General features: G+C 36.4%; 1 pseudogene; it reads left to right on the top strand.

Moving 5' to 3' along the window:
* The first annotated feature begins 21,942 nt into the window (after positions 1–21,942).
* Positions 21,943–23,921, top strand: LOC149265578 (cytochrome P450 94B3 pseudogene; annotated as a pseudogene).
* Positions 23,922–26,301: the final 2,380 nt, after the last annotated feature.

Raw genomic sequence — 26,301 nt, 5'->3', positions numbered from 1 at the left:
TTATTTCCTTTAGAGAAATTATTCAATTATAATGATGTCCCTCGAAACCCTCCATCCATTTCTCCTAAAGATGACATCGAAGAAATCAATATTAGAACCCAAGAACAAGTGCAAAATATAAAAATCTCTACATCTCTAAATATAAAGATTTTTTTTTCTTGGTCTTATGCTGATCTTAAAACCTATGACACATCCCTCATTGAACATAAGATCCCATTAAAAATTGAAGCTAAACCTTACCAGAAAAAACTCAGAAGAATTAATTTAGATGCACTGATTATTCTTCCACAAAGATATTCTAATTGGATTGTCAACCTAATACATGTCAGGAAAATTAATGGTGAAATTATATTTTTATGTGTTGATTTTAGGAACTTAAATAAAGCATCACTAAAGGATAACTATCCATTTCCTAAGATGGATCAGTTACTTCAACAAGTTTCTGGAGCTAACAGACTTTCTACGTTAGATGGTTTTTCTGGTTATAATCAGATTATGGTCGACAAGGAGGATTGGGAAAAGATTGACTTCATAACACCTTAGGGTACTTTTATGTATGCTAGGATGCCTTTTGGTTTCAAAAATGTAGGAGCTACATTCCAGAGAGCTATGGATATAGATTTTGTAGGCCAAGTAAATAAATGTCTTGTTATTTATCTTGATGATCTTATAGTGTTTTCTATATCTAATCAAAAACATTTAAAGCACTTGATGAAGGTTTTTGAAAGATGTAGGAAATTCAGAATATCGTTGAATCCAAAGAAGTCTCTATTTTCTATCATAGAAGGGAAATTTCTCGGCCATATAATTTCTAAAAATGGAGTAGTCATTGATCCAAACAGAGTATCAGCCATTCAGACATTATCATTACCTAGAAATAAAAAGGAAGTTCAAGATTTCCTTGGTAAAATCAACTTTTTAAGAAGATTCATACCCAGTTATGCTGAAATTGTCAAAGATATAATTGATATGCTTAAAAATGTTCATGAGGTTAAATGGATTGTCTCTTCGAGACATGAATTTTATCAAATCAAGAAAGCTATTTATGAAGCCCCAACCTTGGCCAGTCTTGATTATACCAAACCATTTAGTATATTTTCCTTTGCCTCTGAAACAACCCTTGTTGTTGTTTTACTACAAAAGAATGAATATTCCCATGACCAACCTATAGCCCTTTTCAGCAAAGTCATGAAAGATGCTAAGCTCAAATATGACATAATTGAGAAGCATGCTTATGCCCTAGTCTAGTCTTTGAAATCTTTTAGGATGTATGTTTTACATTCAACCATTATAGCTTATGTCTCCAACAATGATGTTAAAACTGTTTTCACTCAATCAGATACAGATGGGAGGAGAGGTAGATGGATCACCCAAATTTTGGAGTATGGTCTAACTATAAAAACCACAAAGGTAGTAAAGGGTCAAGGATTAGCTAAGCTTCTAGCTGAGTCCAACTGTAAAGTGCTAGGCATCAACTCTATTTTGGAAATACCAGGGGAGAATCCACAAGAACCTTCCCAAAATTCAAATGAGAAGAATCCACAAGAACCTTCTATCTATGCAGAAGGGGAGAATCCACAAGAACCTTCCTAAAATTTAAATGAGGAGAATCCATAAGAACCTTCCGAGCATCCTGAAGAAAAGAATCCATAAGAACCTTTACCTTCAAATCAAACAATTTCTATACATATTGATGAGAAATTTATGTTATCAAATTGGTATCAAGTTATTGTAAATTTCTTGATCCATTTTGAATGTCTTGCACAATTTTCCAAAAGTCAATGTAAAACTCTCAAATTGAAAGCAGTAAAATAATGTATCATAAATACAAATCTGTACTGGAAAGACCCACTCAATATCTTATTATTATGTTTAACAGAATCAGAGACTGAAGGGATCATTGACCAATTTTATATAGGATTTTTTGGAGGACATTATGCTTGGAGAGCAACAACATATAAGATATTAAGGGCAGGATTGTATTGGCCAACATTATTCTTACAAGTAGGAGCAAAGGTAAAAAGTTGTGTCCCTTGTCATATGTTAGTTGGTAAGAAAAAACTAGCAGCTCTTCCACTCATCCCAACATTGGTCTCAGAACCTTTTCTCCAATGGGGATTATATTTTATTGGAGAGATTCATCCTACTTCAAGCAATCAGCATAGATGGATCCTCATTGCAACAGACTACTTTACTAAATGGGTGGAAGCAATTCTAGTAAGAAATGCTATTGATGCAGTAGTGATCAAATTCATTGAAGAAAACATTTTATCTAGGTTTGGTTTCCCACAACAAATTGTTACTGACAATGCCACAACATTTTCTAGTGTTAAAATGATTGAGTTTTGCCAGAAATATCACATTTTGCTACACCATTCAACTCCATATTATCCTCAAGGCAATGGTCTTGCAAAATCATCTAATAAAAGTCTGGTAAAGGTTATCAAGAAAACTTTAGAAGATCATAAAAAGAGTTGGGACAGTCATCTAATTTATGTAGTCTGGGCAAACAGGATTACTCCAAAGAGATCTACTGGAAAATCTCCTTTTTAGTTAGTTTATGGGAAAGATGCAATTTTCCCTACCAACTTGGCTTTCCTTGTTTTAAAGTTTCTGCAAGAATCAACTGATGAACTTGATGATTTTTCAAGGAGGATAAATCAAATCATTGAACTAAATGAGAACAGGGACGAAGTCCAATATAAATTAAAAAAATATCAGAATAAAATAAAGATCCTGTTTGATAGAAAAGCCAGGGAAGGGACTTCAAGGAGGGAGATTTAGTTCTAAGATGGGATTCCAGAAGAGAAGACAAAGGAAAGCATGGAAAGTTTGACAACCTCTGGTTCAGACCTCTAAGTATTGCTGAAGTAAAAGGAAACAACACTTTTGTGTTGCAAAATCTAGAGGGACAATATTCCACATTTCCTGTTAATGGAAGATTTATGAAACATTATATTCAATATTGAGAAGTTTGAAATAGATTTTACTACCATCATTGTAATAAGTCCGGTTTTTATTTACCTTTCCAATTGTCAGTATGATTTTTTTTACAGCAAAGACTCCAGAGCCCGAGGAGAAGGCACATGGATCTGCAAGTTCTCTGCATTCTACAGGAGAAAGTAGTCCCCAGTTGGAGCCGATGTTGTAACATTTTTGTTTTTTATAAGTTAGTCATTAGTTGAAAAAAATAAAAAATGCCATCGAAAAATGATAAGTTAGGATATGGACCAAAAACAAAATTGAAAATAAAAAATCTTAGGATTTATTATCATTTCAGGTCCATATCATAAAAAATGATAGGGTAGTTGCTCTAAAAAAGGAAGGCAAATGACAAAATGTTAGATAAGCAATAAAAAGAAGAATATTTGCTTTAGAAAATAAAAATTAAGGCTGCTAGTTCAAACACGCCTTTGAAATTTGTTGTTTAGTTTAAATAATGCTTAAATTCCTTAATCAGGGTTTAATTATTGTGATAAACTTGATCACCTTGTTAATAGTCAATAACGCATGATTTTGTCATATGGACGGAAGCGACAAAACGTCAAATCAGCGCCAAATAACCGTCAGGCACTTTTCAATGGATACAATTCACTCTGCCCAGATCAACGACGGAGGAAGCATTTTGGCCCCCCTTGAACCACTTCTTGATAATGCGGTTGGGGGGGGGGGGTCTAAAAAGTAGTTTCAATGGCCACCTTCTTTTCCTACGTGTCACTCCTATAGCATTTTGGGCCCCCAAAGCACAAAACTGGAAACCACCTCACCACCCCCCCCCCCACGCCCCCTGAAATCATGCCGTCGGTTTCCTCCCTTCCAATCGTTGACCTCGCTCCTGCGCCATATCACCCACCCGTCATCCCCTTCTCTATACGAAAGCCGCCACGTCACAAATATGTTGCACCATACACTCCTATCTCATTGCCAGCCTCATTTAACAGTCTACCCTCCCGTTAGACATTAATCCTGCTCCTCTGTAATAAATCGCCTACTGTTAGATTTTAAACAACAAATTAAGCCCAATTTCACTTATAAATATCCCATGGATCTACTCTTTACCACTTTTTTTCTTCCATCCAATCGCTAAAAGCTTTATTTGCTCTGTGTATATTTTCCGATGTCATCCATCTTTTAATTAAATCATTTTCCAAATCCCCCCTTCCTACAGTAATATGGCTCCCAAAGTTAAAACACAGAAAACTATCGAAGAAGGAAATCAATCTACAGCCTTGCTCTACTTGGATCACCTTCCCCTTGTAGACTCCCTTTTCAAAGTCATGGACTATGAATGTGAATTCAATTTCCATGAATTTCATTTGTGGCTTAAGTAGAAATATACAGAGAAAGAAGATCCCATTCGTTTCTAGGAGACACTTTTGCCCTTGTTCTCCCTTCCCAAAACTCATGATTTCCCTTATTTGATCACTTGGTGTCAAGCCAGGTATGATCCTGTCCAAAGAAAAGTGATGACTCACGATGGAAAAATCTTGATCACCGTTACTGCTCAAAGTATAAACCAAATGCTAATGAAACCTTCATCTGACTCCCTCAGCTATTTCTCACCAGCAGCTCTCATGGACCTTTACAATAAACTCACCTTCCGACAGAGAGCCCTTATCTTTGAAATTTTTCTGCCAAAAGATGTTGAATTACCCAAGATAAACCCACCTTATTCATCTTCTATGTTCCCTGAAGCCACTAGACATATCATCCCCCTGTTCTCATACCTCTTAGGCTATGAAAATGATCAACTTGTTGATGAATCCATCCTTAGATTCTTTTCTATTTTCAGAAAGGAATATCGACCTGCTTTCATGTATGATTATAGCCAGTTATTGGCTTATAATATACATGAAAAATTTATGAATTTTACCACACAAGGAGTGTTCAAACATAGCTCAATCATAACCCATTTGATTTTGTTTCAGCAGGGAGATTCACTGCACATTCATCTTAACAGACAAGATGAGCAAGGAGTGAATCAATCAGTGATTCACTGGACAAAGTTATTTAAAGTAGCATCATCAAAGCCTACATTCTCAATTTATAGATTCTTTTGTACATCTAGTTCTTCAATTACTCAATAGCCACGAAAAGCCCAAAATTCGAGAAGAAATTAAGAAAACATTGCACCTATCTGAACAGACCAAGACTGGTGACTGGTGTCTGTACCAGAACTACACTGAAATTAGGATGTACGACAGTGAGCTAGCTCCATACAAACTGCCTAAGTATGTGCCAATGAGGATATTCTCACTGGAATACATCAGGTAGAAAATAAATATGGATGAAGTCCATTTTGTCTCAAGTAAGAAAAGGTCACATTTCAAACTCAAAGCCAAGGTAGGGAAATTGATTTATAATACTAGGTCTCTAGGTATAGAGGCAAAAAAATTATTGAAGAGCATGAATCTCCAGCCAAGCTTCACCTGGTCTTATGATCCTTTTGGGATCATTTTAGCCCTGAGAGTTTAGTTGAAGGAAACACCTTACAACCATAATGCGAGGCCAAAATTGGAGAAGTTTATGAACTAGGAGCAGTGGTCTGAAGGGACTCTCTTAGAAGTAGATGAACATGTTATAATAACTCCACAGGAAAATACTCCAGTCACTTAGAGAACTCAACACAAAAGAGCCAGAGAGGAAACTTGGTCAGCTACAGAATCAATTAAAGAGTATTCTATGCTACAAAAGAAATTAAACGTTGGATTGTCAATATCATAAGGGAGCAAGCCACCATAAATAATTGATTTTGGACATTTAGAAGATGTTTCATCAACACGAATCACTAATCCCAAACCTCCTTCTACTTCTTCAACTCCTCCTTCAGCTAAACCTATGGAGATTATTTAGTCAACTGATATCAGCTCAGCAGAAGATACTAATATCCTCTCAACATTTCTAGAAATTAGAGAGAAGAATGAAAATCTTAAGTCACAGATGTATAGTAAGTTTTGGAAATAGACATTCACCTCTCAACACAAACTTCTCTCTGCCCTTGATAGTGAAAGAGGAAGAATGAAAAAGGCATTTTTCCAAGCTCAAATTCCATTTCCCAAATGCACATCAAATTACAAGAAGACCATATTTTCATTTGATGTAAACCAGATACATCCTATTGATCAAATGGATTTTCATAAGCAATCAGGTGAAATGTTATTTTCAACAATGACTACAACTGTCGTATTTCTTTCCAAGCTTATAATTGCCTTGTCAAATGTGCAGTCACAACTTAAGATTGAAAAACTGTCATATTTATCTAAAGATAACAAATTAAAGCCTTTATAAGATATTATTGTTAAAATTGGATATGATCCCCAAGACTCTAAAGCAATTGACGAAATTCTCAAGAAGAAGAATATAGAGATAACAAATTTGAAGAAACAATTGAAATTGTCTTCAACTAAAGATCCACAAACCAAAGAGATGACAGAAAATGAACAGCATAGGGAGGAGATGTTGAAGCTCATTATTGAGAAAAACATACAGATCAAGAAAATGGAAGAGAAAATTGAACAATTTCTCAAGGAAAAAGAGGCAGCATAGCTTGTTGTGATTTCAGTAATAGCAATTCCCATGGCAAGTACAAAGCCAAGGTCATATCCTACTAACATTGCTTCATCTTCACCAACAGTTGAAAAGACAAGGTTATCATAGGAGTTACAGGCACAAAAACAACAAAATGAAAAGTTACTCCATAAGTTCCAAACCCTAGAGTCATAGAAGGTAAAGAATGATACCTTGTATGTAGAGGAAATGCAAAAGTCACATAGGTTAGAACTCAAGGTTAAACAATTAGAGAGTAAGACTCTAATGGCAGACACTTTGGCCCAGGCCAAAGAGGACATCTAGTTAGATATCAACCACTCCATAACAGAAGTATGGCCATCCATACAAATTATTTTTGAGCAACAAGAATTGATTGCTAGATGCAGGACAAAGATAGATAATCAAAAGGCAGCATTGGGCACAAAACCCAAAGAAGCAACAGGGATGATCAAAGTACTAAACTCTAAGACTAGGCAACAATTACAAGAGATAAATATTCTAGATAGGACAACTATTATTTTGGAGATTAAGAAAGTCCTAATGAAGAAGAATCTACTGACTCAGTTGAAAACAACGTGTGAAGCTTTAAACATTGCAGTCAAAAGATTTCATTCTAAATTCAGTATGTTGAATAATAAAGGTTTACCAGAGTTAGTGTCATCAAATGATCAACTAGTAAAATTAGATGATTATTGTGAAAGATTATATACTATTGCAGTAGACAACAGTCAATTTGGAGGGATAAAAATACAGATTACTGGCAAACAGGTTTTGGAAGCTTTATGCTCTGACCTCACAATCGAATATGAAGTTGGACATCTTTTTCTCACCAAACCCAATTTTGAAAGATATACCAAATTTGATGAGATATTTATAAGAATGGTAAATCTGGAGATACCAAGTGAGAAGAGGTGGGATCAATTGTGCGAAACAATTGATTAACTTTCCATCCCAACAAGAAGACATCATAGTAGTTTTTGAAGGAATAGTCATCAACAACTTCCTACCTAATAGAGACACATCATTCAACAGTTTTATTTTCCTATTTTATTTCAGGCTATTTTTGTAATCACTTTAGGAAATTTTGTTTACTATCCAAACTAGTATAAATAAATCTCTTCTACGAGATATTATGGGTGGTACCTTTCCATAAGCAATTTTGTAAAGCATTGATGTACAAGCTTTTTCTAGATCACTGATAATAAAACAAAGGATTTTGAATTTGATATCATACAGTCTCGTTTTCTTTTGTAAGTCTTTCATGTGTTTCATTCATTCTATTAATTCTGCATATGTTTAAGTTTTACAGAGATATCAGGTGAGAATAAATGTGCTACAGTTATTCTTAAAATTCCTTCTGAAGTTATTATTATAAAGAGATTGAGATATTGGACTGTTTGTCTGAAAGGCTCCCTCTAAATCACAAAATTGTCAGTATCTTATGTAATTTTAAGCATATTTTGTTTAACTTTTAAACATTGGTCAAAGGTTTTCCCACTTATGATGATTTATCTTTCTATTTGAAATTTAAAGTAATCATGTCTCCTTACTATTCTTTTTACACATCTCATCAATTTAAATCACTATGTGAAGTTAAATAGCAGCCCTTTGGTTATTTACTAGTACCATCTAAAAGGGTTAAATACATCATTCTTATAATTTGTTTTATGTATTGGTCTGCCATAAAAACCAAAACCAAAAATAAATATCTTAGATGCTCTAGCATGATCAATTGACCATTATCATCTCAAAGGTACAACAACTCCCACATGCGAGAGTTGGCTAAATTTAGGAGATTCAGTTAAATGAGTCAGGTCAAGTGATTTCGAGTTAAGTTATAGTTTGGGAAAAGTCAAGTTTAGAGTGCGTGTGAATTTGAAGTAATTTTAGGCGAGGCACTAGTTGAAAAAGGTTTAAATACCCCTCATCAAGTTCATTTTTATAATCAAGTTTGTGTGATTAGTAGAAGAGCCGAAGTTGATATTGTTTTTTGTGTATCAATTTTTGTGTTTCTCCTCTCTACCTTTACAACATTAACATCATCTCGGAAAAGAACCTCTCATGAATTGTGGAGGCTGTCGGAATGCAACGTAGACAGGAGATCGCTAGCAGCGCTCCCTACAAACATGATCTACTCTCCAGATTCATGGCTCTTACCAATACACAAGTTAATTTGCCAAAATGAAATGCCTATCGTTCCGAAGAATTTATTTGAGATGTTAATTTTTCAGATTGTTGTATGCACTACTTTCTAGGTCTTAAGCTGTGGAAAAGGTATAGTGAGATTTTCCTTTCATAAGGAAAATACATTGTGAAGTTGTTGGAAATATTTGGAATGACTGAATGCAAATCCATGGCTACACCGCTGGAAGTGAACTTCAAGAAGTCATGTGAAGAAGTTGCAAGAACCGATTTGGAAAATCGATCTGAGTATAGAAAAGTAATTGGAGCTCTGATGTTCCTTGTGAACACCCCTCTAGACATATGTCATGCAGTAAATTATATTGAGTCAATCCATGATCAATCCCCTCCATGCACATTGGATCGCTTCCAAACACGTATTGAGATATCTGCATGGGACAATCACACTTAGTATGAGATATTCTGTCGGAGATGTTCAACTTCATGGATACACTGATGCTAACTAGGCAGGCAATGTTATCGATAGAAAGAGTACATCTAGATGTTTCTTTAGCCTTGGATCTACCATGATATCTTATATGAGCAGGAAACAAAAACTTGTAGCATTGAGCATCGGCAAAGCAAAATAAATTGCTGCTAGCATGGCTAGCTGCAAACCAGTTTGGTTGAGGAAGCTCTTTGGAGAGTTATTTGACCAGGTCCTAGAAACTACAGTGATATATTGTGACAACAAGGGTGGGATCCGTCTGGCAAAGAATCCCATGTTTCATGACAAGTCCAAGCACATTGAGATTTGATATCACTTTATTTGAGACATGGTGCAAAGAGGAGTTGTTAGACTCCATCACGTTTTGACAAATGAGCAGATTGCTAATATTCTCACAAAGGCATTACTAAAAGGAAAGTTGTTGGCCTTTAGAAGCTTTGACTGATGGATGTCGCCCCTCTTGATAAGGGGTAGTGCTGATCGAGGACACTGAGCCAACTCTTTCCGCCCATTTTGAGCTCCCAAGGTGAGGAATTAAGATAGAGTGCTCCTGGGGTTGAGGGATCTCTGGACAATAGGGTAATCCCCTATCTGTTACCCAAAGGGTTGGAGATGCTACTTCCCTATCTTCATAGGGTTAGATATGATGCTCCTCTATCTGGTCTATGTAGACTATACCCGAGTTGGCAGCATACCCTCAAGCAAGGCTTGTTGGGAATACCGCTCCCCATTTGGCCAACGGGTTGATAGTGTACTTAGGGTGTATAACCAAATTCGATTATGATACAGGTGTTCTACCACATGACTATTGAGGGTAATTAATGGAAATATCAGTAGGCAATAGGATTTGGTTGAGATTTCCTCCCCTCTTAACATTCCGGGTTGAGAATGAGCTCTCCGATGAGATTCCAAGGTCAAAGATGTGTTCCCCTATATGATTAAGTTATCCTATTGCTTGGTATGGATGGAAGCTATTTCTCCCCGATTCTTCTTCTTTTAGACCCGACAAACTTTTAGCAAATAGATTTGAGTAGAGACAACTAACCATGACGACAACATGGTAGGATGATGTGATGGTCAACAGACATATATTGGCAAGAGGAATTCTTTCTAGTTGAGAGGGATTGCTAATTTCTTAAATTAGGGTCAAATTCCACCTTGTATAGCTCAGATGACCGAGATGATGATTGCATTAAATTCCCCTTTTCGAGAGGACCGAAATCGACCTAAAGATCACCCTATTTGGACAAGCAGAAGTTGATTTTTGAATTATTTTATCCACTCATGTATAATGGAACGGGTCAGCCCTAAGTACAAGTGAAATTGGTTAGGTCGGCGTTAACCCGAAGTGGACCCTCATGGATGTTTATAAATAGAAGATACCTCAAGTTCATTTCAACATGTTGATCAAGAAATTTTTGATTCTCTTCTTTTTTCTTGGTTCGCACAAGTATGAGGGAGGAAGTTCATGCACGGGTCCAAAATCATAGGGGTGAAGCTCGCACAGATCTAGGGTCTCTGTTTCATGGATGCGGGCATATAGTTGAGCATTTTCGTGCCTGAATGCACACACAAAGTGGCTAAGGGAGCGTACAGTAAGTCTTGAATGCTAGTACAAAAGCCTGAAGGGAGCGTCCAGGTCTCTAAAGTAGATTAGACGGTGTTGATCCCCGGACGCTCAAACAGAGTGGTCAAGGGAGCATCCAGGCAGTCTTGAATGCACACACAAAAACTAGAGAGAGCGTCTGGGGGTTTGGAGTGGATCTAAGTGAGTTTGACTATGGATTCACACATACAATCTTCTTGAGAGTGTTGAGGCAGACACAGACGCCCTCATAGAGTGGCTAAGGGAGCGTCCAGGGAGTTTCAAATGCATGCAGTCAATCTTGTTGGGAACGTCGTGGATTTTAATCTAGGGTTTGGCAGTTGCGTTCAGTTGGTTTCACTAATATGATGGATCAAGGGTTTCTATGTGTTGTCTCTTATGGTTGTGTTGTCCTCTTATTTATCATTGCATATATTGCTTTATCTTCATTTATAGTTTATGATTGGGTACATTTATAATAATTAGATGCATTTTTAAATGATGAAATGAATTGGGCTAAAATAATTGTTACATCATAAAACAAGCTAAAAAATTAACATAAAACTCCACAATCAATTTCTTTTTGGCGTGTAGAGACACCACCTCGTCTACACTAACGTGGTTCTTCGAGCTCCTCAACTCAGATCCCCATGTTCAAGAAGGAATACACAAAGAGACAACACGTCTCATGGCCATCAAACCTAGAGCCAAACGAGAAGGAAATCCCTTGGTATTTTCATACGAGGATATTCAAAGCATGCATTACCTACACGCCTCAATCTGTGAATCCATGAGACTTTATCCGTCGGTCCTCTTGGACTCCAGACACGCCCTCCACAATGACGTTCTGCCCAACGGGATTTTCGTGGGCAAAGGAAATCGGGTGACTTATCATTCGTATGCCATGTGTAACGACCTCGCAATCCGAGCAGGGGCGCGGCGGACGAACTCCCCTTCACACGGTGGTTGAGCGGTGGGCACGACCCGGGTAGGCACACACGACAGCGGGCAGGGGCCCCTACACGGCGGGCGGGCGCACCCGTGCACGGCGGGCGGGCACCCCCGTGCACGATGGGCGCGGGTCTACACGGGCGGGTCACCCGACGAGTTAACACATGGACGAGTCACCCGGCGGCATGACGAGTTGATGGGCGCGGGCCTGCACGGGCGAGTCACCCAACAGGGCGACGAGTTGAGGAGCGCGGGTCTGCACGGGCGAGTCACCCGGCAGGGCGACGAGTTGATGGGCGCGGGTCTGCACGGGCGAGTCACCCGGCGGAGCGGCGAGCTGGGCGCGGGCGAGCACAGTTATGGCAGCGACGAGCTGGGCACGGGCGAGCGCAGAATGGCGGCGAGCTGGGCACGGGCGAGCGCGGACATAACAGCAGCGAGCTGGGCACGGGCGAGCCAACCGATGGAGCGGCGAGCTGGATGCGGGCGAGCGCGGGCGTAACAGCGGACACGACAGAACAGTAAGCGGGCACCCGGCGGGCGACCCGTGAACGATGGGCGGGCGCCCCGGCGGGCGACCCGTGCACGACGGGCGGGCGACCCGACCCTGCGACAAAACAGCGAGCCACTTGCGACGTTAATTTGCGACGTTGGAGCTAAGTGTGACACTTAGTGCGAAAGCGAAAGAAGACGACAGGTGGTTTATATTATGACGATGGAGGACTTACATATAAGCCAGGCCGATATGTTAATATGCGTGTTATGGGCGTGAAATGGAGGATATGGGGGTCGGCCTTAAGGCTGGACACCCCTCTCCAAATGAACGATAATACATGTAAAAACATATCATATGGTGGCTTGTACGCATATATAAATATGCATAATTAATTAAAATAAAATATAATATGTAATAATACGTGGGCTTATGTGTTAATTAGTGGGGTCGGCCATAAGTTAAGCAACCCCCTTAAACATAAGGAAGATGTGTATATATTATGGAGGATGAAGCTTCATTCTCATCATCGATCTTCGCTCAAGTCTCCTCGCATAAGAGACAAGAAGAAAAGTGCGAAGCCTTGGAGGATATGCGCATTCCTCATGCGCATAAGGAATAAGGAAGTCTCGCATATCTTGGATTGGGTTATGTGAAAGAGATCACGGTTGAGGAGGATTCTATACACGGTTTGATGCAGAATTGTATGAGTGTCTTAGTGACCCGGGTGGGTACCCGCTTATAGGCAAAGGTGCATAATTGTGTATGTGAAAGGCTGTCTTATGCCTTGTTGTAAATTTTGCTAAGTGTTGGCCTTGGATTCTGCCAGGCACACTTGTTGATGTAATATTGAAGAATTCATAATATATTGATTATCGGGCAGACTTTACCGGGAGTTGCCCCTCCCATTCTACACGGTTGTTTGCAATTGTTATTCAGTTTAATTGCACATGAAAATGTTAAGAATGGTTTATGATGAATTATGAAGATTAATGCTTTCACATGGTTATAAGATAACAGTTAAAGCATGTTTATATTGGTTAAGGCATAGTCCATGTGCACGAGTATTGAAAAAAGAAAGTGCAAGGTGGTGCCGCACCTCGCCAGACACAGTTGAAAGACTACCGTAGGCTTGGGGCGTGACACCATGGGTCGAATGGATGCCATCAGGGCCCCAGACTGTCTGCAATTGAAGCTCGAGAGCTGGGTGAACAAGGATGGCCATGTCGTCTCGCAGAGTCCATTCAAGTTCACAGTCTTCCATGGCCGCTCGCGGACCTGTCTGGGCAAAGAAATGGCGTTTATTTAAATGAAATATGTTGTGGCGACTGTGATTTCCATGTTCATATTGCAGCAGCCCTTGAGTATTCTCCTACGGGAGCTCCAAAGGTCATTCACACCTTGACTGCACGCATCAAAGGGGGTTTCTCCGTTGTTGTTGAAAAAAGAGAGGTGGGCATTATATCATAGAATCAGCGCGCGTCTCTAACTTTCACCGATGTTGTTCCCATTGTAACTTCGTTGTGGTTCAGTCCACAAACACGAAGAGGACGCAATCAAACCATAATTTTACATTTTATTTAACATATTTTTCTTTGCTACGTCAATTTTTTTGCAGGGTTGACATTATAGTGTATAATCGATCAGTGTAGTCTATAATTGGTCTAAGTTTTGTAACTTCAATTATTGTACTATCTGGGTTGGCACAACTTATGTGTAGTCTACAATTCACCTAAGTTTCTTAACTACAAATATTTTCCTACCTGGGTTGGCGTAATTTATGTGTTTTAAGATGTCAATAACTTATTAATATACGGATAAACATTGTAAACGAATAATGCACTTGCTTATCATTTCCATGAAAAAAGATGACAAAAACAATGACAAATATCAATGTGGGTTGAACGAAATTTCCAGGTTTGACTATGACAAATATTTTGTCAAACACATAGTGAACACGTCATTTAAACACATAGTGAACATGTCATTTATAGTTCATAAATGCATATCTCATCATAGGGACTTGATACTTATGAATCATCAAGAATGTTTAATGCCTTCTCACAATAGCTATAATAACATTTATTAGGCCATGCATTCAATAATCATTCATTTACCAATAAAATATGTTAAGAGCCATAACTAGAATATGTCATGAAACCAAGCTTATAACCATCATATAATCAAAATAATAACAATAATAGAACAGTCATCAAAGCCACATAATAAAAAATGTAAATACTCATGAAATACAAGATAAAAATCAATTGTATTAACATATGCAAACGTCAACCAAGTTAGGGACTTGTACGTACCACTCGACCATGGATTGGGTTGAACCAAATCTCTCTTTCAACCAATTACCCCCATGCCAGATTCTAAGCGTGAATGTGAGATCTCATGGAATAAACCAAGAAAAACCAAACTAGGGCTTCCAAAGGCCAAACCACCTCAACCTTCAACCAGTGATTCCACCTCATGGTCGGACATCACTAACCATCACTAGACGAATCTCTACAACCCAGCTCCAAGACTAGTAACTCAACCCATAGTTACTGCACGGCTCTACAACGTTTATCCAACCAAGGCTGCATGAATAGTAACTCAATCGACCAAGGGCTCCAGAGTGTTTGTCCAACCAAGGGTTCTAGGACTAGTAACTCAACCCAAGTTGTTCTAGGGCTTCGTCGTTTGAGAGCGCTTGTCTAACTATGGCTCCAGTGACTAGTAACTCAAGCCACAACCATAAGGAGCATGAGCGCCAATCAGAAACAATCCAGTGGGAAACCCGCAAGATATGGCTATCCAGGAAATGACAAGGCTAGACAAAACCATTGTCAATCCAAACAATCCTCCATGTCAATGATAGATCATAACCAAATAACCACATACATATACCATACACGCCAAAACTGGCAAGGAAATCATACATGCAACTCGATACTTACAAAACAAAAAAAATCTAGTTGTAGTTGTTGATCCCGCTATCCCCTTACGTTTTTCTGTTATTCCTTTGCATTCTTTTCCAAATTCAATGAAAGCTAGAGTGCTCAAAGCATGCTCCAACAATGCTCCAAGACTTCTCTAAGTATGTAAGAGTATGAGAGAGAGAGAGAATATAATGAGAGTGCCAAAGACTGAACGAAAAAAGGTTGTGAATTGATCCGCAAAAGCCTTTTTATCATTGAGGCTTCTATTTCTTCATTTTTCTCTATTTTTCCTTCAATTTTCCTCACATACAATTTTGTGACCTTTCACCTTCTTTTTCTCCTATTTTCTTTTATCTCATAAATAAATGTTAATAAATGTCTTTTTGTGTTTGTCATTACCTTTACCAATCTCCATCATTATTTTTTTCCAACATTAAATTGAATAAAACTATTATATAAAAAGCAATAAACCAATATTCAATCTAGAGATTAATAAGATAATTTATTACATTAAAGTAGGTTTGAAACCTTTGGCTCAAAAGCCTTCAAACTTGACATCTTTGTAAATTTATCCATAATATATGCATAAATATAGGAAGATTCAAAAAGGTTGAAATAGATGATGTTTTTCTGATAACATTCGCAAGAGAAACTGTAAATCTATCCACCATTTATGCATTAAATACATAAAGATTCAGAAATTAATGCATAAAGATTCAGAAAAAATGTTCTTAGGGCATCCTTAAAAAACAAGTTTTGACGATAAAGGCACTCCATTACCAATTGATTCTCCATACAAATGTAAAACCAAAGAAATAATTCATTGTTTAATGCTATAACTAAAAAATAAATCATGTTCAATGAATTCTTTGCTTACGAATAAAAGCCCTTGTTGTTAGGTATGATCCCGTATTTTATATCTACCATAGGATCAAAAGAGATTATCCACGAGATTAAGGCTTCAGGGATAAGATGTTTTAAGATCATGATTTGAAATCTTTCTTTGATATCACAACCTTCTCATTTTTAATCTTCATCGATAATTAGTGTTAGTATTAGAAATTAAACCAAACACTCTTACCTGTAAGAATTTCTCAAACATTTATTGTGTAGGTGTTTTTGCAAACACTGGGTAACCATGAGCTAAATGCTGAACCTGCCTTTCACTAAGCTTTGGAGTACTTTATCTTTCCCAATCAACATTGATATTGTACCTTCGGTTTTCTCATCCATAATTAGATGCTTCATCTAAAAAACATGTTTATAAAAACTCACGAGGCCAATATACATGAGGACCAAGGTCACAAAATAAAGAAAAATGATAACACATTCCCATGAAACTTATAAAAATGATAGTATTCATAATGTCTACGACTATACAAATTTCAAAATAAAAATAAAAAACCTAATATCATGATTATCACTTCATTTTTTATATTTTCTTTAGACAAGGCTCATCTCTTATATTTTCTTTAGGACAAGGCTCATTTCTTATATTTTTCTTTACACAAGTCTATGGAGATGGAAGAGTTTCCTAGATAGCCAAAAAAATTCAACAAATCATGCACAAACAATGTTGAAGTCATGTTTTTAAGGTGGAAATGGATTCGTTGCTATCAGAAATTTTTGAGGCACTCAAAATCTTGAAGTTTAACAACTATAACATGGATTTACAAAAATTCCTGTGGGAATTTACCAAAATTTTATCAATATTTTCATGATTTTCAAAGAAAAAAAACTCTCTATATAAACTACAGCTTTTTTCACTATAATTATCACATTTATTTGAACCATTTTCCACAACATTATTACCTTCCATAACCTCCTTTAAAAATATATATATATTTACAAATAATATAATATCCATATTCAAATATTATTTGAAAATGAAAATAAAAAATCCCCTACCCTTCTCCATCATTACCACGACACTCACTTACCATTGTTATCCAAACCTCTTCATAATATATCCTTTCTTTTTATTAATGCACAGTATTTGTATACACTCACTTACCATTGTTATCCAAACCTCTTCATAATATATCCTTTCTTTTTATTAATGCACAGTATTTGTATAATTTTGTAGGTACACATTGGAATATATATATATATATATGTTTTTAATAAGTTATATTTGATAAAATATTTATACTTTTATATATGTTATATTAATTTTAAAATTTTATATAATAATATATTTTAAAATTTATTATAAATAAAATTTTATAAAAATAAATATAAATAATATTAGAAATATAAATTTTTATTAATTTTTATGAAAAAAAATTATAATAATTAATTTGTATATGGATTACTATTAGATCAATAATTAAAATATAATGTTTCATTTTGAAAAATATATATATTTTTAATATTATTATTTTTTTAATTACATCATAATTTGAAAGTCTTATTGCAATTTTTATATAATACAATGTCATTTGAATATTTACCTTATAAATTTTCTACTATAATTTCTAGATATAATTGTAATATTATTATCATGAGTTTTAAATATGTGTATAGTGATTTTTAATTGTTAAGTTTCTTAGCAAAACCATCAAAAATTAAAATATTTAAAAATAACCCATATTCAAGTAAATAAATTTTTTAACATAATGTAGGGTTATCTTGAGCAGTTAGGTAGAACGATTATTAGGCTCCCCACCTAGGTTTAAATCCCTACTAGTGATATGAGAAGCTTTAATGCTTTTTAATTGGAAATTGAAGGGTGATAGAGTTGTCCTTATGGAGCCTACAATCCTAGTGTCCATTTACATATTTAAGAATGAATGATGTTGTATCCATTTTCTAATTGAACAAAAAAATCCAAAACTTAGATTAGATTGTAACCTTCTTAGAGCTATAGTCTAACACTTACATGTCTTAGTGTTCATTTACATATATAAAAATGAATGGTGTTGTATCCATTTTTTAATTGTATCTGTAAATTCCAGGAGAAAAATCTAAAAATTAGATTAGATTGCGCCCTTCTTAGAGCTATAGTCTAACACTTACATGTTTTGTCTCCTCTTTTAACATATTCTTTAGTCAATTTTTATTCAAATCCCATAGGGATGTGTTGGAATCACAAGAGTGAGTTAGGAAGTGTGATGTTGGAATCAGAAGTTTGAGCTATCAAGTTTATAGACTCTGAGTTTTAAAGGTATTTTTAGTGTGTTGAATCCATTTATGCATTTAAAAACAGGTTAACACATTTTAGATTAGAAAAAATCATTATCTCACCAAAAATTATACTCTTGGATTCACTCTAAAAACAAATCTTAAAATAGCTAGAGTGTGTGCTTCTTATAGCCATTGTCTAATACTTCTAGACTTTGGCTTTTTCTGGGGCATATTTTTTGGTTGATTTTGTTTGAAATCTAACATAGATGTGAAGAAATTACGTGTTTGGGCTATGGAATTTTGTATGAAATCCAACAAAATGCAAGAGAATTACAATTTGTAGCTATGAAGTGTGCACAATCCAACTTTCATAGATATTTTCCAAATCTATTTCTGCTTTTAAAACTAAATTTTCCTAAACTAATACTTTTACTTTTTTGACTTTTTATCAGACATATTTTGTAGTCAATTTTGTTTAAAATCCATTAGAAATATATTAAAGTCACAAGCACAATTAAAATATCACAATTTTTTTTTTTTTAATTATAAAATCAATTTATACATTTAAAAATATATTTTAAATAACAAAATCCATCATCTCCTTAAAAAAATGAGTTAAATATAACCTTCTTTTGGGAACGTGAGAAAAACAATTGAACACGACATGGGGTTAAATAAAACGAAACCAACTTGGACACGGAGCATAAATTTATGTGCTAAACCTAATTCCAATTTTTCCAACTTAACTTGTTCCTTTCAGAGATTTGGTTTCATTGTGATTGTACGTTCGGAGGATTGGACAAGAACGCACCAAAGTAAACGAGTAGCTACTTCCGCAGAGAAATTTCATCGTCGTGCAAAGCTTGTAATAAGCATATGGCCAATCTTGATACGGCGGTGCGGTGCAATATTCCTTAAAGATACGTCGGTGTAACTTTAAACGTTGACAAACATTTATATTTTCTGTGATCATAAAGCCAATGTACATGATACCTCATAATTAACTGGGCAGTTTCCGCCCTTTTGCACAGTAGTTTTCTAATATACGGCGGTAACACAAGCAACGGTGCGAGTATTTTACTGCTGTTCTTCTATAAATTTGATTGATTCAACAATTTCAATGTTTATTTTTGTTAATTCCACAATTTCAATGTTTATTTTGATTATTTTAACAAAATTGTGAGAATCTTTTTAATATATTTATCAGCAAAATCACTCCATAGAAAACAATTTATCTATCAATTTCCATCTCGTCTCCGCTTATTTAGCATATCAGAGGCCATGTTGGTAAACTTTTACTTTTACCATCCGGGCCCGGCCTCTCATAAGAAAATGAGGAGGATCCAGCCAAAATTACCAAAGGTTCGAGCAGGATCCTGTACATAACTATTCTTTTGCCAGTAGGAGAGGTAGCTAAGGGTAAAAAAAAGTGGTTTGTACTGGTGAAGTAGTTCTATGTACAGAGACAAACACGGATATTCATTAGGAAGACAATGAGATTTATATCCACCAATTCCTCTGGCAATTACGTTATCGAAAATGATCCCAGATTGGAAACCATACAAACCCAACACTTTCATTCCGGGAGTAGGAGTTGTGCTTTTAAATTGGCCAAATAAGATCATAATTGGCACTGAATGTAATTATCATTTCAGATATTTTGGTTGGGAATTTTTGGCCCTCAATGAGCATTCCACCTCCTCTCTTTCTTTTTTTTGGGGAATGATTCCATCTCATGAAAATGGTGTTATTTTTCAGTTTAGGAGATGATTTTATTTAATTAAAATGGTATTATTTTTATATTATTTTGTTGAGATGTATATTTTCCGGTGTAATATAAACAAGTTGTGTAATTTTTATATGTAATTTTTTTGCTTTTCAATCTTGAGTTTATCATATATTTCTTTTAAAATAAAATAAAATATTTTATTAAAAAGGACATATTTTGTATATGTGATATATGTTAAAAAAAAAAAAATACACAATTTTTTGTTAATTATAATTAAAATTATTACGAAATATCAATAATCCTATTGATATTATAGATAACATGAACCAGATGCTTACAAATATTTCACATCCACTATTAGTTATAATTAAAGTACTTTTAAAATAACTTTTAATAGCAATACAATAACTAAAACATATATATTCTTAAGCCTTTTGAAAATATTTATTAATATCAAAGAGTCAAGAAGGGAAAAAAAAAAATGTTGACTATAAAAAGAATATTCAAATGACTATAGTTAAAAGTAAAAAAATTCATTCAATTTTAAATATAAAATTAATATGTGGCATTTAAAAGTTTTTAATAATAAGTAAAAAAATTAACATGGGTTATCACTAAAATATTTCAACATTCATATTAAATAAAATATTTTAGAGAGAGGAATCTTGGTGTATATTATTTAAAGCATATGAAAATAAAAATATTATGGTTTAAATATTTTAAATAATCTTATTAGTTTATATTTTGATTTTTTGTTAAATATATTTATTAGTCAATTTTTTTCTATTTTCCACAAAACCTTTTTCAAATTGCAATTGCAAGCTATGTAGCCTAATAGGAGAATTTTAAAAAAGTTAAATAAATTTATGCATTCAAAAAATAAAATTTAAATAATGACATATTATATATATATAAATCTATTCAAAAAATAAAATTTAAATAATGACATATATATATATATATATAACCATTAATCCATTAAGTACCAAAAACGCTAAAATCTCTATAAGTACAATTTTTTTTTTCAATTTTGAATTTTAAAATAAATTTACACTCCAACTAAATCTATAATTAAAATAAATCTCTACCCAGTGATTTTAATCCATATCAAGAAAGTAGATACTTCCTCTTTTTATTTTACAAATTGATTTAAACTTTATTAGCTACTTCCTTTGCTCAACCCACAAATTTGTGAGATAATAGTTTGGTTAGCACATATGTTCATAAATATTAATATTTGATATAATCTTATAGGTCTTCCCTTCATTTTTTCATTCAATGAATTAGTCACGGGATATTATACATAAAGAACCATTTTTATTTTACACAATGGATAACATGTATATGATATAGAAGTAGATGGGTATACAATTATAAAATTCAGGAGTGTTTTATATAGTTAAGTAAATTTAATGATTATATTATTAATAATAATAATTTAATTTTAAAATTATGATTAAGGTAAATGTTAAATTAGTATATAAGATTATTATGTTTAAAATAATATATTTTACAATTTAATTAACAAAATTTATATAAGCTTGAGTGAGTGTAATAATTAAGAATATGTATTTCTTCTTAATAATTAATCATATATTTATAACTAGGGAAATAAAATATATATACCTTTAAAATTTAAATTTAAATATATAATTAAGAGTTTCGTGGACAGCGGGCAAGGCAGGCGCATGCGTGCTTCCCGGTGCCCGGTGTAGTAAGCCTACTGTCAAAATCCTGGTCCGACACGAAACAAAAGCTAATGTACACGGGTGACGGTCCCGTTACGCGTACCGCTTCTCAAAGATTGCCGCACGTGAAATCCGTGCTGGATACAATTTCAGAGAGTGACATTCGCTTAGCTAATCGAGAGCGTAAGCAGAGCTCGTCGGTTTGATTAGATTAAGAAACCGCGGCTTTTTAAAATCCCTAATCCTACCCATCGTGATAAAAGCGGAAGCTTCTTGTTGCGAGTGCAAATTTCATGGAGGAATCTTTAGTTTTCCCCTCCTCGCAGATCCAAAGGATGGATCTAATATTAATGTTCTTCTTCTTTGCATTGGCCATTTTGATGCCACTGGTGTTATATTTGGTATTTCTGTACATTAAGCGAGAATTTACATCATGCAGAACGGTGAAAGACGGACCCAGACGGTATCCGGTTGTGGGTTCGCTGTTTGCATTTGGGAGGAATCGAGGCAGGCAATTAGAATGGTACGCCCAGATGCTTTCAGAATCCCCCACGCAGACCATCGTGGTTGAGCGACTCGGATGCGTTCGAACAGTTGTGACGGCGAATCCGGAGAATGTAGAGCACATGCTGAAGACGCGGTTCGACAATTATACCAAGGGCGAGCCTTTCACGGCCATTCTCCACGATCTGTTGGGGAATGGTATCTTCAATTCTGATGGGGACGCCTGGAAATTGCAGCGGAAGGTCGCAAGCTACGAGTTCAATACCCACTCTATCCGCAATTTCGTTCTACATGTCGTGGAGGCTGTCACGGATCGACTCTTGCCAATTCTAGAGGAGGCGAGCGAGCGGGGTAGTTGCTTGGATTTGCAGGATATTCTGCAGCGTTTCGCCTTTGATAATATATGCAAAGTTGCGTTTGGGGTCGATCCGGCTTTTCTCGATGGAAGCCTTCCTGTTTCGGAATTGTCGCAGGCTTTCGATTTGGCAACGGAGCTGAGCGCTCGGAGGTCCACTGAGCCGATCTCGTTGGTGTGGAAGATAAAGAGAATGCTTAACGTCGGCTCAGAAAGGCGCCTCTCACGAGCGGTGGAAGCCGTACACCAATTCGCAATGGATGTTATTCTGCAACGCAGACAGGAGATCGCTAGCGGCTCTCCCTGCAAACAGGATCTGCTCTCCAGATTCATGGGGCTCGCCAATGTACAAGCAGATCTGCCAGAACGAAACGCCTATCGTTCCGAAGAATTTCTTCGAGACACCATCATCAGTTTCGTTTTGGCCGGTAGAGACACCACCTCGGCTGCACTAACGTGGTTCTTCTGGCTCCTCATCTCACATCCCCATGTTGAAGAAGCAATACACAAAGAGACAACGCGTCTCATGGCCGTCAAACCGGGAGCCAAAAGGGAAGGAAATTCCCTGGTATTTTCATACGAGGATCTGCAAGGCATGCATTACCTACACGCTTCAATCTGCGAATCGATGAGGCTTTATCCACCGGTCCTCTTGGACTCCAGACACGCCCTCCACAACGACGTTCTGCCCGACGGGACTTTCGTGGGCAAAGGCAATCGGGTGACTTATCATCCGTTCGCTATGGGTAGAATGGACGCCATGTGGGGCGCCGACTGTCTGCATTTCAAGCCCGAAAGGTGGATGAACGAGGATAGCCATTTCGTCCCGCAGAGTCCATTCAAGTTCGCAGTCTTCCATGGAGGCCCGCGGACCTGTCTGGGCAAAGACATGGCGTTTATTCAGATGAAATATGTTGCCGCGACTGTGATTTCCATGTTCAGATTGCGATGGCCTGCTGAGTATTCTGCTGCGGGAGCTCCAAAGCTCATTCACTGCTTGACTGCGCGCATGAAAGGGGGTTTTCCCGTTGTTGTCGAAAAACGGGAGGTGGGCTTTATATCATAGCAGTAGCGCTTCAACTTTCACTGTTCTTGTTCCCATTGTAACTTCGCTATGGTTCAGCCCCCAAACCCCCAAACACAAGGAGGAGGCAATCGGACCTTAGTTTTACATTTTCTTTAACATCTTCTTCTTTGCTGCGTCAATTTTTTTGTAGGGTTGACACTATAGTGTCTAATCCGCCACTGTAGTCTACAATCGGCCTAAGTTTCTTAACTTCAATTACTGGACTATTTGGGTTGGCACTTCTGTGTTTTACGATATCAGTAACTTATTAATGTACGGATGAACATTGGAAACGAATGCCGCACTTGCTTATTGTTTATACGGAGAAAGATGGTTTAACGAAATTTTCGCTGTACTAATTACAAATTAGCGTGTCATTTTTGTTGGGAACTAAAATTTTAAATTAGTGTTTTTTTATCTATTATTTGTTTTTTATTTAGAATTTTTATTTAAGGTAAACGAGAAGAGTTACTATGACATGACTTGACTTCTTAGATTATATTAAGGAAATGGAGTTTCCTCACATTTATAGGGCCTGCAGGATCTAAACAGCTACTCCAAGTTCCCAAACCCTCATGAAACTTTCAGGATCTAAACAACTACTCCAAGTGCCCAAACCCTCATGAAACTTTAATGACCTTCCTCAGGAGCTATAGGGCCCACAAGAGCTAAACAACCACTCCAAGTGCCCAAACCCTTAGATACTTGCATTTTAAGTGATTTGTACTCAAGTCGCTTGGATAAAAGAAGAAGCCAACGACTATGACCCTCCAATTGCGTGGATAACCTTGTGTCCCAGCTACTGCACTCTAGATTTTCCAGTTCTGAGCATGCGACCCCAAAATTTGAGCGACATTTTGAGGGCTACTATCCAAACCTCTGTTGAGAGCTTGATAAAACTTTCTAGAATGATGAATGACACAAGAAAAATGCCATTAATGCAGAACTTAGTAAAAAGAACTGACCTATATAGGCTGACAAGCCAACGACTATGACCCTCCAATCGCATGGATAACCTTGTGTCCTAGCAACTGCAATCTAGATTTTCCTGTTCTGAGCATGTGACCCCAAAATTTGAGCGACTTTTTGAGGGCTACTATCCAAACCTTTGTTGAGAGCTTGATAAAACTTTCTAAAATGATGAATGACACAACAACAAAGCCATTATCGCAGAACTTAGTTAAAAAAAACTGACCTATATAGGCCGACAAGCCAACGACTATGACCCTCCAATCGCATGGATCACCTTGTGTCCCAGCAACTACAGTCTAGATTTTCCAGTTCTGAGCATGCGACCCCAAAATTTGAGTGACTTTTTGAGGGGTACTATCCAAACCTCTGCTGAGAGCTTGATAAAAAATTCTAGAATGATGAATGACACAAGAACAAAGCCATTGATGCAAAACTTAGTAAAAAAAACTGATCTACATAGGCCTAACTATGATAGAATTTTCGTCAAACACATCGTGAACATGTAATCTACAAATCATAAATGCATATATGATCATGGGGGTTTGATACTTATTTGAGAATCATCAACAAAGTCTAATGCCCTCTCACAATGGTTGCAATAACATCTATTAGGTCATGCATTCAATAACCATTCATTTATCAGTCAAACATGTTAAGAGCCATAACTAGAATCTGTCATGAAACCAAGCTTATAAATATCATATAACCAGAATAATAACAATAATAGAACAACCATCAAAGCCACATAATAACAAGTGTAAATATTCATAAAAGTGCAAGAGGAAAAGAATTCTTATTAACATATGCAAAAGTCAACCAAGTCAATGACTTCCACGTACCACCCGACCATAAATTGGGCTAAACCAAATATCTCTTTCAGCCAATCACCCTCATGCCATATTCTAAGCATGAGTGTAGGATTTCATGAAATAAACCAAGCAAAACCAAACGAGACTTCCAAAGGCCAAACCACCTAACCCTCAACCAGTGATTCCACCTCATGGTCGGACATCACTAACCATCATCATATCGGTCTCTACCCAAGACGTTCACGACTCTACAACATTTGTTCCAATCCAACTCCACGACTATTAACTCAACCCACAGTTGGTGCAAAGCTTCAGAGAGTTTGTCCAACCATGGCTCAAAGACTAGTAACTCAACTTACCAAGGGCTCCAAAGCATTTGTCCAACCAAGGCTTCCACGACTAGTAACTCAACCCAAGTTGTTCCAAGGCTTCAAGAGAGTTTGTCCAACCAAGGTTCCAGGAAATAGTAACTCAACCCATGGCCATGAGTAACATGAGCACCAATCAAAAATAATCCAGTGGGAAAACCACTATCAATCCAAGAATCCTCCATGTAAATGACAAGGCTAGCCAAAACCACTATCAATCAAAGAATCCTCCATGTAAATGACAAATGATAACCAAATAATCACATGCATATACCATGCATTCCAAAACTAGCAATAAAATCATACATGAAACTCGATACTTGGAAAGTAATCCAGTTGTAGTTGTTGATCCCGCTATCCCCTTGCACTTTCCTGCTTTTCCTTTTCCTTCTTTTCTATTTCCAATGAAAACTAGAGTGCTCCAAACATGCTCCAACAATGCTCCAAGATTTCTTTAAGTGTGTAAGAGTAGGAGAGAGAGAGAATAGAATGAGAGTGCCAAAAACTGAATTGATAATTCTTAAGTTTTTTTTATCATTGAGACATC

This window comes from Pinus tabuliformis, chromosome 6 (assembly GCF_031772625.1).
Source record: "Pinus tabuliformis cultivar Carrire ecotype Pingquan chromosome 6, CPIR1, whole genome shotgun sequence".
Lineage (NCBI taxonomy): Eukaryota > Viridiplantae > Streptophyta > Pinopsida > Pinales > Pinaceae > Pinus > Pinus tabuliformis.
This window is presented reverse-complemented; position numbering and strand designations above follow the sequence as displayed.